This window comes from Lepisma saccharinum, chromosome 20 (genome assembly GCF_977018435.1).
Source record: "Lepisma saccharinum chromosome 20, izLepSacc3.1, whole genome shotgun sequence".
In the NCBI taxonomy this organism is placed as follows: domain Eukaryota; kingdom Metazoa; phylum Arthropoda; class Insecta; order Zygentoma; family Lepismatidae; genus Lepisma; species Lepisma saccharinum.
The window spans coordinates 34,505,512-34,517,637 of record NC_139248.1 but is presented as its reverse complement, the minus strand read 5'-3'; the positions used below and the strand labels follow the sequence as shown (position 1 = coordinate 34,517,637).

At 40.2% G+C, this 12,126-nt stretch overlaps 1 protein-coding gene across 1 annotated transcript in view; it reads right to left on the bottom strand.

Moving 5' to 3' along the window:
• Positions 1-7,797, bottom strand: part of La (La autoantigen-like) — a 124,317-nt gene extending 116,520 nt beyond the window's left edge. The window contains exon 1 of the mRNA XM_083141387.1: positions 7,635-7,797. The gene's annotated coding sequence lies outside the window, so the exon portion shown is untranslated. The remainder of the gene's footprint in view (positions 1-7,634) is intronic.
• Positions 7,798-12,126: the final 4,329 nt, after the last annotated feature.

Genomic DNA, 12,126 nt, shown 5'->3' with positions numbered 1-12,126 from the left:
GTTGATATGTGATTATTGAAATTTAGTTTTGAATCTATGAGGATACCTAGATCTTGGTGTTGTGCTTCCTTTGCTAGAGGGAGGTCTGTGAGTGTATAATTAACTTCAAGAATGTTTTGTTTCTATGAAATTGTTATGTAAGAGTATTTAGAAGGGTTTTTGGACAGTTCCCATCACTTACACCATTCAGAGAATCTATTAATGTCATTTTGGAGAATTTGCATGTCTGATGGCTGTTTTGTTTCTCTCATAATCTTGCAATCATTGGCAAACATTATAATTGTGCTTGAGATGGGGGAATTAAAGAGGTCTGCAAAATCATCCAGATATAATACAAATAACAAATGGGCAAGAACGCATCCTTACGGCATACCAGATATAACAGGAAGTGAGTTAGAATGAGTTCCAGGAAGTATAACGCGTTGTTGTTGTCTATTTCTTAGATAGTCTTTTACTAATTTTAACATGTCTCCAGTGATGTTAAATCTGTTAGATAATGTATGCAGTAAATAATGGTGATCCACTAATCAAAAGCTTTGGACAGATCAAAGTACACAACATCTAACTGATTAAGATTAGTAATTGCGTTTATGGCACAGGATTGCATAGAAGACAGATTGGTAAGGCATGAAGAATTTGGAAGAAAGCTGTATTGTGCTGGGTCAATGTAAGGGGATGTAAATTTCAGAATTTTTTCACAGATAATAGCAAGTGTGGAAAGGAAAGAAATGGGCCTATAACATGTATCGTTAGCATTTCCAGATTTAAAAATAGGAATTATATTTGCTTTCTTCCACTGAGTGGGACAACTTCAGAGAAGCACCTATTGTATAATATTGCAGGAGTAGCTATTGAGTGAACTGTTTTTTTGAAGGAAAATAGTAGGAATATTGTCTGGTCCAGATGCTCGGTGAGAAGGAAAGGTACTTGTTTACTATCCGTCTGACAGATTTCTTCATTTCTTCAGAAGAAACTACTTACCGTAATAAGTTCCTGTAGTATTGTCTAACATCGGGAAGGTGTTTTGTGTGAAATTCAGGTAAGTTTTCCATATCCTGGAAACTGATTTCTTCAAATTTAAAAGTTTGGGGCTCATTTGGGGGCAGGTGACTCTGCCAATTTCTAACATGCCTTTAACTGGGAGTCTATAGAAAAAGCCAGGGTGCCGGAGCGGAGGCACATTAGTGGTTGGGGGCGGTAGGTCAATTATCCCAGGTACGGAGCCCGGAATTGGTGGAAAATTTGAGTCAAAAATTTCAAACGAAAATATTCTTTTTGTTTAAATTTTGCACCGATTCCGGGATTGATAGCCCCAAAAACCATTCACGGAATGTTCCGCGAAGCAGATAGGTAAGTACAAATGTAAAAAATTGACGAAAACTCAGAAGTTATAGGTGTCTGACGGATAGTAAACTTTTACCGAAGAAAAGGATGTAAGGAAGTGCAAAACGTCACCTGATTCTGTAAAGACAGAACTCTTTCTACTGTAATAGTATGGTATAGTGAAAACATATTTCTTAAAATTTACAGGAGAAACTACTTACGGAAATGAGTTTCTGTAGACTTTTGGAAGCTTGTGGAAGTGTTTTCTCTCCTTATTCAACTTATTCGGCCGGTAAATCATGTATTTTTCAACATAAATGTATCTCCGATGCATGGTAGCTCTTGCCACCATTACAGTCGACTACATGAATCGGTATAATTTAACAATACTCCAATTTGTTTGAAATTTCGGATACTTACTAATTTGGGTCTCCTAATCACGAATCTGCACTTAAAATTCGGCGCTCACGCATAGAAATTCCTGAATTATGGCTAGCCCCATGGACCATTGGCGCTAGCACCACGAACCATTGGCACGTGGTTAAGTTAGGCTAGGTTAGGTTAGGAAACAGTTAAATTTTAAGGTCGTAGTAATATCAGGAATATATATATTTCGTTCTTTAAGTATTCGAAACTGAAAATCTTGCGATAAATAATGAGCAATTGTGCATTGTCGGTTGTGATGACTGACCCTCTTATTTTGCAAGTTTGACACATGAGCGCCAAATTTTAACTTCAGATTCGTGATTAGGAGCCCTAATTTAGTGAGTATGCCGAATTTCAAACAAAATGGAGAAATTCCCGGTATTGTAAAATCGCTCCCATGAATCAAATGTTCCGTGCGTTCGATTATGTAACCCCCTGTTAGCGTTGCAACCATGCGGTAGTTTTACAACATGACGTGAGCGCATTTTTTTTCCAATTTAATTTTCTAGGTTTGCCTAACTGAACCTAACCTAACCTCCTGTGAATGGTTTGTGGATCAATTTTCGCTTAAAAACCTCCTGTGAATAGTTTGTGCAGCATTTTTCTTTCGCTATTTTAGTGTACATACAAACAGTTTTGGTACATATGCGATATGGCCCGAACACCTCTCACTCGTTTATTTCGTTAATATTAGCATTGAAATTTACCTATTCTGCATTGCAGAAGATTCTTTAAGGTGAAGTTATCCCTTCTTCCATAAAATAGTGTCAACTTTTCATATTACGAGTCATTATTTGTCTTCCTTGTTCCGCTTGGGTAACAGACAATATGACATGCACTCCTCATGGATCATCATGCATCCTGCTTGTGTTTTGTCGTTTTGGAGTGGGTATGAAGCATTTCAATCTTCTTCACCGAAAAATACCTACTTTCGTGTTCATTATGTCATCAATTGACGGAGAGCCCCAAAAAACCATTGATGGATAGCCCCACAAACCATTGATGGATAGCCCCACAAACCCCACGGACCATTCCGGCAAGGTTAGGTTAGGCTGGGTTAGGTAAGCATAGTTATTAAAAAAAAAATATCTTAAGAAAAAGGCACGTTTGGAAACACTGGCGAGACCGCGTGACTTTAGACGCTCGCGCCATCTGCAAGTACATAATGGAAACAACGGCATAATGTCAGAAAATGCAAGTTCCTTACATAAAAATTGATTATTTCTTGTTCTGCAGCATTCTATGGTGAAGTTTTCAGTTTCCGCGAAAGAAAATACCTCGAAGAACTTCGACAATGCTACAGAAACTGATTTCGCATATTTACCACAGTTTTTAGTAACAAAAGATTCGAAAATACTCCGAAATTGCAGGTTCAAACTTACACGGGCCATTCTTTGCGATCAAATATCTCCGTTGTTTGTGATTTCCTAACGCTGGAATAACTTTTACATTACGTAAAACATTCAAATCTGTCTGATTAAAAAAAAAATCTACGTAGTTTTCACGGGGGTACAGTGGGTACAAATGTTACGGTGGTAAATTTCTCGTAAGGGACAAACGGATTTCATCAAATTTACAGGAGAAATTACTTACCGAAAGCAGTTTCTTTATACTTCTGGAAGTTCGGGGAAGTGTTTTCTCGCATCGTTCATCGATTTTGACGGTAAATCATCTATTTTTCGATATAAATGTGTGACCGATGCACGGAAGTTCTTGCATCCATTTACTTCCAGGTGGATGTAGCCTGTGTGTGATGACGTAATCCTGGTCAGTGTTTCCAAACACGTGTTTTTGTAACTGAAGAAGATACGTTTCCACAAATGGTTTGTTGGGCTATGTGTCAATGGTTCGTGGGGCTATGCGTCAATGGTTCGTGGGGCTATGCGAGAATGGTGTGTGGGGCTACGCATGGTAAAAATTTACTATCCTTCGGACACCTCTATTTTTTTGGTTTCGTCAATTTTTGACATTGATACTTACGTATCTGCTTCGCGGAACATTCCTGAAGGTGTATTAACGTTGTTTTGATGAAATTAATTGCAATTTTTCACATTACCAGAACGTCTTTCTGGTAGGTGTTTTCCCTTGCCTGAGACACAATATCGCGAGTACACCTTCCTACATAATTGCGCGTCCGGCTTCTCTTTTGCCAAATTTTTGACATTCAAACTTACGTATCTGCTTCGCGGAACATTCCTGAACGTGTATTGACGTTGGTTTGTTGAAAGTAAGAGCAATTTTTCACCTTACGACTACTTCTTCCTCCTACCTTTCCGTTTGCCTCACACACAACATGGCGCGCACACCTTCGTAAATAATAACGCGTAGGAATGACGCATCGGCCTTGTTTTTTCTCGATTTTCAATTGTTATGCAGTGTTTCAACCTTCGGAACCCAAGAAAAGCCCGTCGACAAACTTAATCAAATCTATTTCTTTTTAACTTTATTTTTCGCGTTCTGACACCAAATTTTAACTATGTATCCCAACCTAATCAACTAACCTATCCACGCACCAATGGTTCGTGGGGCTAGCGCCAATGGTTCGTGGGGCTATCTTTTTCACTATTGAAACCTTTGCGTGGCCTACTAACCTATCCACGCGCCAATGGTTTGTGGGGCTAGCGCCAATGGTTCGTGGGGCTAGCGCCAATGGTTCGTGGGGCTATCTTTTTCACTATTGAAACCTTTGCGTGGCCTACTAACCTATCCACGTGCCAATGGTTCGTGGGGCTAGCGCCAATGGTTCGTGGGGCTATCTTTTTCACTATTGAAACCTTTGCGTGGCCTACTAACCTATCCACGCGCCAATGGTTCGTGGGGCTATCTTTTTCACTATTGAAACCTTTGCGTGGCCTACTAACCTATCCACGTGCCAATGGTTTGTGGGGCTAGCGCCAATGGTTCGTGGGGCTATCTTTTTCACTATTGAAACCTTTGCGTGGCCTACTAACCTATCCACGCGCCAATGGTTTGTGGGGCTAGCGCCAATGGTTCCGGGGGCTATCTTCTTAACTATTCAAACCTTTGCGTGGCCCTACTAACCTATCCACGCGCCAATGGTTCGTGCGGCTAGCGCCAATGGTTTGTCCACACCCGGCACAAACTTTACAACACACCCACCACACGTCATTCTCCAAACCCTCGATCCACAGTTCTAACTCTCGTCGCAAACGCAGGCAGTTCGAAACACTGGATACCAACAAAACACAATCACGACACGTCATGATAGTCACGACGGTGTATGAAGGTGATGGTGTATGAAGGTGTACGAACTTCATGGTATACACAGATGTACGGGACAAACGCTATCTCCGTCGGAGAATTAATTTTCAACGAATAACATGAATTTCAGCTCTGAAACATTCCCAAATCACACAAAACACCTTCCTGATGTTCGACAATGCTACAGGAACTAATTACGGTAAAAATTTACTATCCTTCGGACACCTCTATTTTTTTGGTTTCGTCAATTTTTGACATTGATACTTACGTATCTGCTTCGCGGAACATTCCTGAAGGTGTATTAACGTTGTTTTGATGAAATTAATTGCAATTTTTCACATTACCAGAACGTCTTTCTGGTAGGTGTTTTCCCTTGCCTGAGACACAATATCGCGAGTACACCTTCCTACATAATTGCGCGTCCGGCTTCTCTTTTGCCAAATTTTTGACATTCAAACTTACGTATCTGCTTCGCGGAACACTCCTGAACGTGTATTGACGTTGGTTTGATGAAAGTAAGAGCAATTTTTCACCTTACGACTACTTCTTCCTCCTACCTTTCCGTTTGCCTCACACACAACATGGCGCGCACACCTTCGTAAATAACAACGCGTAGGAATGACGCATCGGCCTTGTTTTTTCTCGATTTTCAATTGTTATGCAGTGTTTCAACCTTCGGAACCCAAGAAAAGCCCGTCGACAAACTTAATCAAATCAATTTCTTTTTAACTTTATTTTTCGCGTTCTGACACCAAATTTTAACTATGTATCCCAACCTAATCAACTAACCTATCCACGCACCAATGGTTCGTGGGGCTAGCGCCAATGGTTCGTGGGGCTATCTTTTTCACTATTGAAACCTTTGCGTGGCCTACTAACCTATCCACGCGCCAATGGTTCGTGGGGCTAGCGCCAATGGTTCGTGGGGCTAGCGCCAATGGTTCGTGGGGCTATCTTTTTCACTATTGAAACCTTTGCGTGGCCTACTAACCTATCCACGCGCCAATGGTTCGTGGGGCTAGCGCCAATGGTTCGTGGGGCTATCTTTTTCACTATTGAAACCTTTGCGTGGCCTACTAACCTATCCACGCGCCAATGGTTCGTGGGGCTAGCGCCAATGGTTCGTGGGGCTAGCGCCAATGGTTCGTGGGGCTATCTTTTTCACTATTGAAACCTTTGCGTGGCCTACTAACCTATCCACGCGCCAATGGTTTGTGGGGCTAGCGCCAATGGTTCGTGGGGCTAGCGCCAATGGTTCGTGGGGCTAGCGCCAATGGTTCGTGGGGCTATCTTTTTCACTATTGAAACCTTTGCGTGGCCTACTAACCTATCCACGCGCCAATGGTTTGTGGGGCTACCGCCAATGGTCCGTGGGGCTATCTTTTTCACTATTGAAACCTTTGCGTGGCCTACTAACCTATCCACGCGCCAATGGTTTGTGGGGCTAGCGCCAATGGTTCGTGGGGCTAGCGCCAATGGTTCGTGGGGCTATCTTTTTCACTATTGAAACCTTTGCGTGGCCTACTAACCTATCCACGCGCCAATGGTTTGTGGGGCTAGCGCCAATGGTTCGTGGGGCTATCTTTTTCACTATTGAAACCTTTGCGTGGCCCTACTAACCTATCCACGCGCCAATGGTTCGTGCGGCTAGCGCCAATGGTTTGTCCACACCCGGCACAAACTTTACAACACACCCACCACACGTCATTCTCCAAACCCTCGATCCACAGTTCTAACTCTCGTCGCAAACGCAGGGAGTTCGAAACACTGGATACCAACAAAACACAATCACGACACGTCATGATAGTCACGACGGTGTATGAAGGTGATGGTGTATGAAGGTGTACGAACTTCATGGTATACGCAGATGTACGCGCCAAACGCTATCTCCGTCGGAGAATTAATTTTCAACGAACAACATGAATTTCAGCTCTGAAACATTCCCAAATCACACAAAACACCTTCCTGATGTTCGACAATGCTACAGGAACTAATTACGGTAAGTAGTTTCTTCTGTAAAAGTAAATAAATGTGTCCGAAGGATAGTAAATTAGTACCGAAAATAGTTCCTGGGGCTATGTATGAATGGTTTGTGGGGCTATGCGTCAATGGTTTGTGGGCCACGTAGGTATTTTTGGGTGCAGTGGGGTGGAAACACTGCATGCTGAGTTCAGTAGTGAAACTGTGATCGCCATTTTGCGTGTTACCGAAGGCAAAAAGAAACGAAGAAAACTTACTCAATATGTCGCAAATAGAGCTTATTTCCGTGAAATAAGCGAAATGCCACCTTCAGCAATGTTTCTCAATGCAGAATACGTAAGTACGAATATTCAAATTAAATGAACTAGCAAATTTTAGCTGTTTGTCCCATACGAGAAATTTACCCTTTAGGCTTTCAGTGTAACAAGCATTAACCCTAACAAAATCGGGATTTACGAATTTTTGTTTATACCATCCTGCTCCAACTGAATAAAACAATCATGCATAATAATTTGTTCCCTCGACGAATTTTAATTGGTGTACGCTACGAAGATGTTCAACAAGTGTTGAAACCCGTACACACGCACGTGGTCACTTTTACAAATCTTCAGAAAATACAAGACGTCAGGTAGAAATTGTAACGTGTAACTTAAAATATTTCGAAAATATAAAAATAAATTTACCTATTACAACTGATCGGATTCTTCAGGAATAATTTCTGTCTCCAATGTTGAAGTCCAAAGACAAACAAAAACGTAGATATCTTAAAACTTCCTTCCTCGGGGAAGTAACGACAACGTGATGGATGGTAAGCGAGTGCGACAATCTGTGAGTACGACCACAAAACCGGTTGCGTAACTAATCGCACAGTTCGTAATCACCTTTCTTGGTTAAGTGTGCCACCCTTCGTATGTTTACGTCAGGGTCAAAAGATTCGTTGTTAGGTTTGAATGCAAATTTCTGTGACGTCAGTAGTCGAAGGGCGGGAGCGAGCTCGGGAACTGTGCGAAAAGTGAGACCCTGATGGTACGGTTTCTTCGGGTCAAGCAATATATCCGCCATTGGAGTTCCTAGGCAGAAAAATAATGTTGTGTAGTTATGTGACATTATTTGATTGAAACATTGTGAAAAAATGTGATATTATATTTTTATGCATTTAATACTAAGTTACGTGACGAAAGTATCTTTCCTCAAATACTCTTACTCTAGTGGAGAATTAGTTTCATCCACTTTCATCCCTCCCAACAGAAACCCGAATCCGTACATTCCATATTTCATCGATGGATCCACCTCTTCCACCACCGCACGCATATATGCCAATCCCACTCAGTTCAGCATAGGCAATTTGATTCTCCTCTCCGATTGGCTGATTTTGCGGATGTGACGTCACACCAACACAAAAAACAATTGAATGGATAATGCGAATTGGTAAACAACGAACATGCGTATACCGCGTTTGGTAGAACCTGTCCCGCTTCCCGCGCTAGGGAGCGCTCGACAGTTTCGGTGCCAATGAGAAACGAGGAAAAAAATCGTCTGCTGGGCAGTGAGGAGCGAATAGAAGCCAGAAGAGAGGCGCTTACGTAGACGCTGTTGCGACGTTGCGTATTTTAATTGGCTGCCTGGGTTTGACTTTCCCCAGCACCGAGAAAAGCCAGGGAGCATCTAGCGCGGGAAGCGGGACAGGTTCTACCAAACGCGGTATAAGTGTGTGCATTAAAAATATATTATAATATTAATGTAACAACGGTGGAAATTGTGTGTAGTGTGTGCAAAAAAAGTCACTTTCGTACTGTAAACAGGAAATATAATTAACTATAGTGCTAGTTAAGAGAAAACAAAGGATATCTGTATGTATTTAAAAAAAATCAACACAAGCGAAAACTTAGACATTTGAAGTGAACCATGATATTCTTTATCACCTGCTAAATTTTAGTTTTGTACAGCAGAGAAATATTGTAATGTGCAGAAAATAAAAACACGTTGTTAAGTACGAAGCAGTATTCTTGATAACTTTAATTTTATGCTTTAAATATTTCCTTCGTGCTATTTTCACACTAAAATGCGTCCAAGTTTTGACTGTGTAATCATTTTAACAATTTATATAGAAGGGTGGAAAATGCATTTACATAGGTCGCGACTATTTTCACCAGGTGGTGAGAATAGTATATGAGGCTACTGTCACCAGTTTGTGAGGATAGCATGTGGAGCTATTTTCACCAGTTTCTGAGAATAACATATGGGACAGTGGAAAGTGTTTACAGAAGTATTTTTAACGCTAATAACTCTAAACCTGACCTGTCTAACCTAACAACAAAAGCATTTGGGAATGTGTTAAGTACACCTATGTCAAGTGACGTATTAGCAGTAGCAGTGAATGTTGGAACACCTTGTGGTAATTTTTCCAAACCCATGGTGAGTAGTTGTATTTACGGTGGGATAAACTCGAGAAAGTACGAACCCCCCTCCAGCAGATTTGCTATACTTAAAACTTGCTCAACATGCCTACATGAGCTTTTTGCTCAAGTGTGGAGCTCTGCATAATTCAAGATTTTTGTAAAAAATGCCCTCGGGAATTTTTCAGAAAGTACGAACCCCCCCTCCAGCAGATTTGCTATACTTAAAACTTGCTTAACATGTTCATATGAGTTTTTTGTTCAAGTGTAGCACCTGCCTAACCCAAGAGTTTTGTTTCGGAAAGTATCACCCCCCCCCTCAAGCAGATTTTTGTTCATAAACTTGTATCCATACCCACCTATACATATTTACTTCAGGTTTAAGTTCAATTGGATACCAGGTTCTAATATTAAAACAATGCAATATGCAGAGCCCCTTTCTAGAATTGCTTCGTGTTTGCATGTTTCTCCTCTGTGTCAGTGTATGGAATTCCCGAGACGGTAGTATTGATTTTTGCTTTGCCCTCAGCGCCAGTATTTACAGAAATTCCCGAGTATTGCATCATTCAGTATTGTGAGACTGACTGAGGAGAACAGATGTGTTGATACAGTACTTCTCATACTTACAGGTTTAAATTCATATTGAACAATATAAAATCTGATATTTGTTGTAATCCACTCATATTTAGAGTCAAGCTTATATTTGTCCCAGCTTGTTATACATAACAAGGTTATTGCTATTCAAGATATGCATGTTCATGCAGGTATTTGCGCTGGGTCAGTGTGAATGATTTTCCACTTGTGGGCTATTGGTTTTACAACCTGTCATAAGATTAATATTATTAATATTAATCCATAGAGATTAGATTTAAAACCCAGGAAATTTTATATAAATACCAAAACCAAAAATATTAAGTGTATACACACATACACACCTACACACACATACACAGCACAGTGTTGAACTCAACTGATATTTTTATCCAGTATAAAGTTTTGAATTGAAACCCAGGAAATTGTATATAATAAACAACAGCAAAAATGCCGAATCAAAAATATTGCAATCAATGCAATAAGAATATATCCAGTTCTAATTGGGCCAAGCATCAAAAAATTTGTAACCCGGACAAATACAGAACTCCCACAATAATTTGCCCCAAATGCCATAGAGAATATAACATGGAATATTTTACATATAAACATAAAGATACTTGCTCTGCATTGCCCCAGCAACCATCCACTTCTGGTCTGAAAAGGAAGCACGAAGCACCTCTTAATGCTGGACCTGCAAAGCAACCACGCTATGAACCCATCCGTAGCAGTTTTAACGGCCAATTAAGGGATCACCGTTTTGTATCAGAGCCAAGATGCGGCATTAAGAATTTCTTGAACAGTAAAAATTCTGATCTGCAGGCAATTCTCAATGCACAAAATGGCTCTTATAAACTGTCCCTCAAATTGTTTGTACAATATAAGAAGCCAAATGACACAAAATTTACACATCCCCACTTAACAGAAACTGTACCTGTATATTCAAATGCAAATTCAGACAAAATAATAAGCAGATTGATAAATCAATTGAACATTAAACACTCTGAATTTGCTGCAAAAGAGTCTGGATGGACCCTATGCGGTTCATCACACAAGTTATATGTTAATATTTCTGAATTCAGCCCATTACAAGGTTCCACTTATGTGCCATTACCTGCTAATATCAAAAACAAAAGAGCCGTGGTCAATATAAAAAATGCCGACCAGAAATGCTTTCTGTGGTGTATATTAGCTGCTTTGTATCCAGTTTCAAGGAATCCTGAGAGAATAAGTTATTACAAACAACATGAACACGAATTTGACGATGCAATGGAGGGTTTGGAATATCCAATGTCTGTTCAGAATATTGACAAATTTGAAAAAAAGGCCAGGCACATCAATGGCAAACAATTATCTATTAATGTATTTATTTGTTCCACTGGCAATTGCCCGATAGCACCTCTCAGAATCAGTACATTTGATGATGAATCTGCTATTCCGATTGATCTGCTCTTAATTGAAGGGGATGGCACACATCATTACACTCTGATACATAATCTTGAAGCTTTAGTGAGAACACAACTAGACAAATATAAAAAAATATTTAAGTTGTGCAGAAGATGTTTAACTGTATTTGATGGTCAAAAAATGGTGAAAGGGGTTCGGGAAGAGAGTGCAGAAATTGCCAAAAACAAGTTAATTGAGCATCTGAAATACTGTGGCAACCATAAACCTGTTCATATGGTGATGCCCAATCCAAGTGAAAATTGCAAATTCAAAAAGTATGAAGCCTGGTTGGAACACCCAGTATATATTGTCTGTGATTTTGAATCGAACCTCAATCCTTTTGCATTCTGCAATCCAGATCCCGAAGAATCTTCAAGTACACCATACCAGCTACATGAACCTTCCAGCTTTTGTTATATGGTTATACGGGATGGTGTTGTTATTAAAGAATATTCATACAAGGGACCAAATGCCATCAAAATATTTGCACATAGAATAGAAAATGAGTGCCGTGACATAGCATCTAACATCTTATTAAAATCAAAGCCCATGTTGCCTTTAACAAAGGAACAGATTGAAGATTTCAACAATGCAGAAAAATGCCTGGTATGTGATTGTGAATTTTCAGATACAAATATCAAGGTACATCACCATTCTCATACAGATGGTCGATATAAACAGGCCCTGTGTAATAGCTGTAATATTCAGATCAAGAGACCAAGATTTGTCCCCATATTTTGCC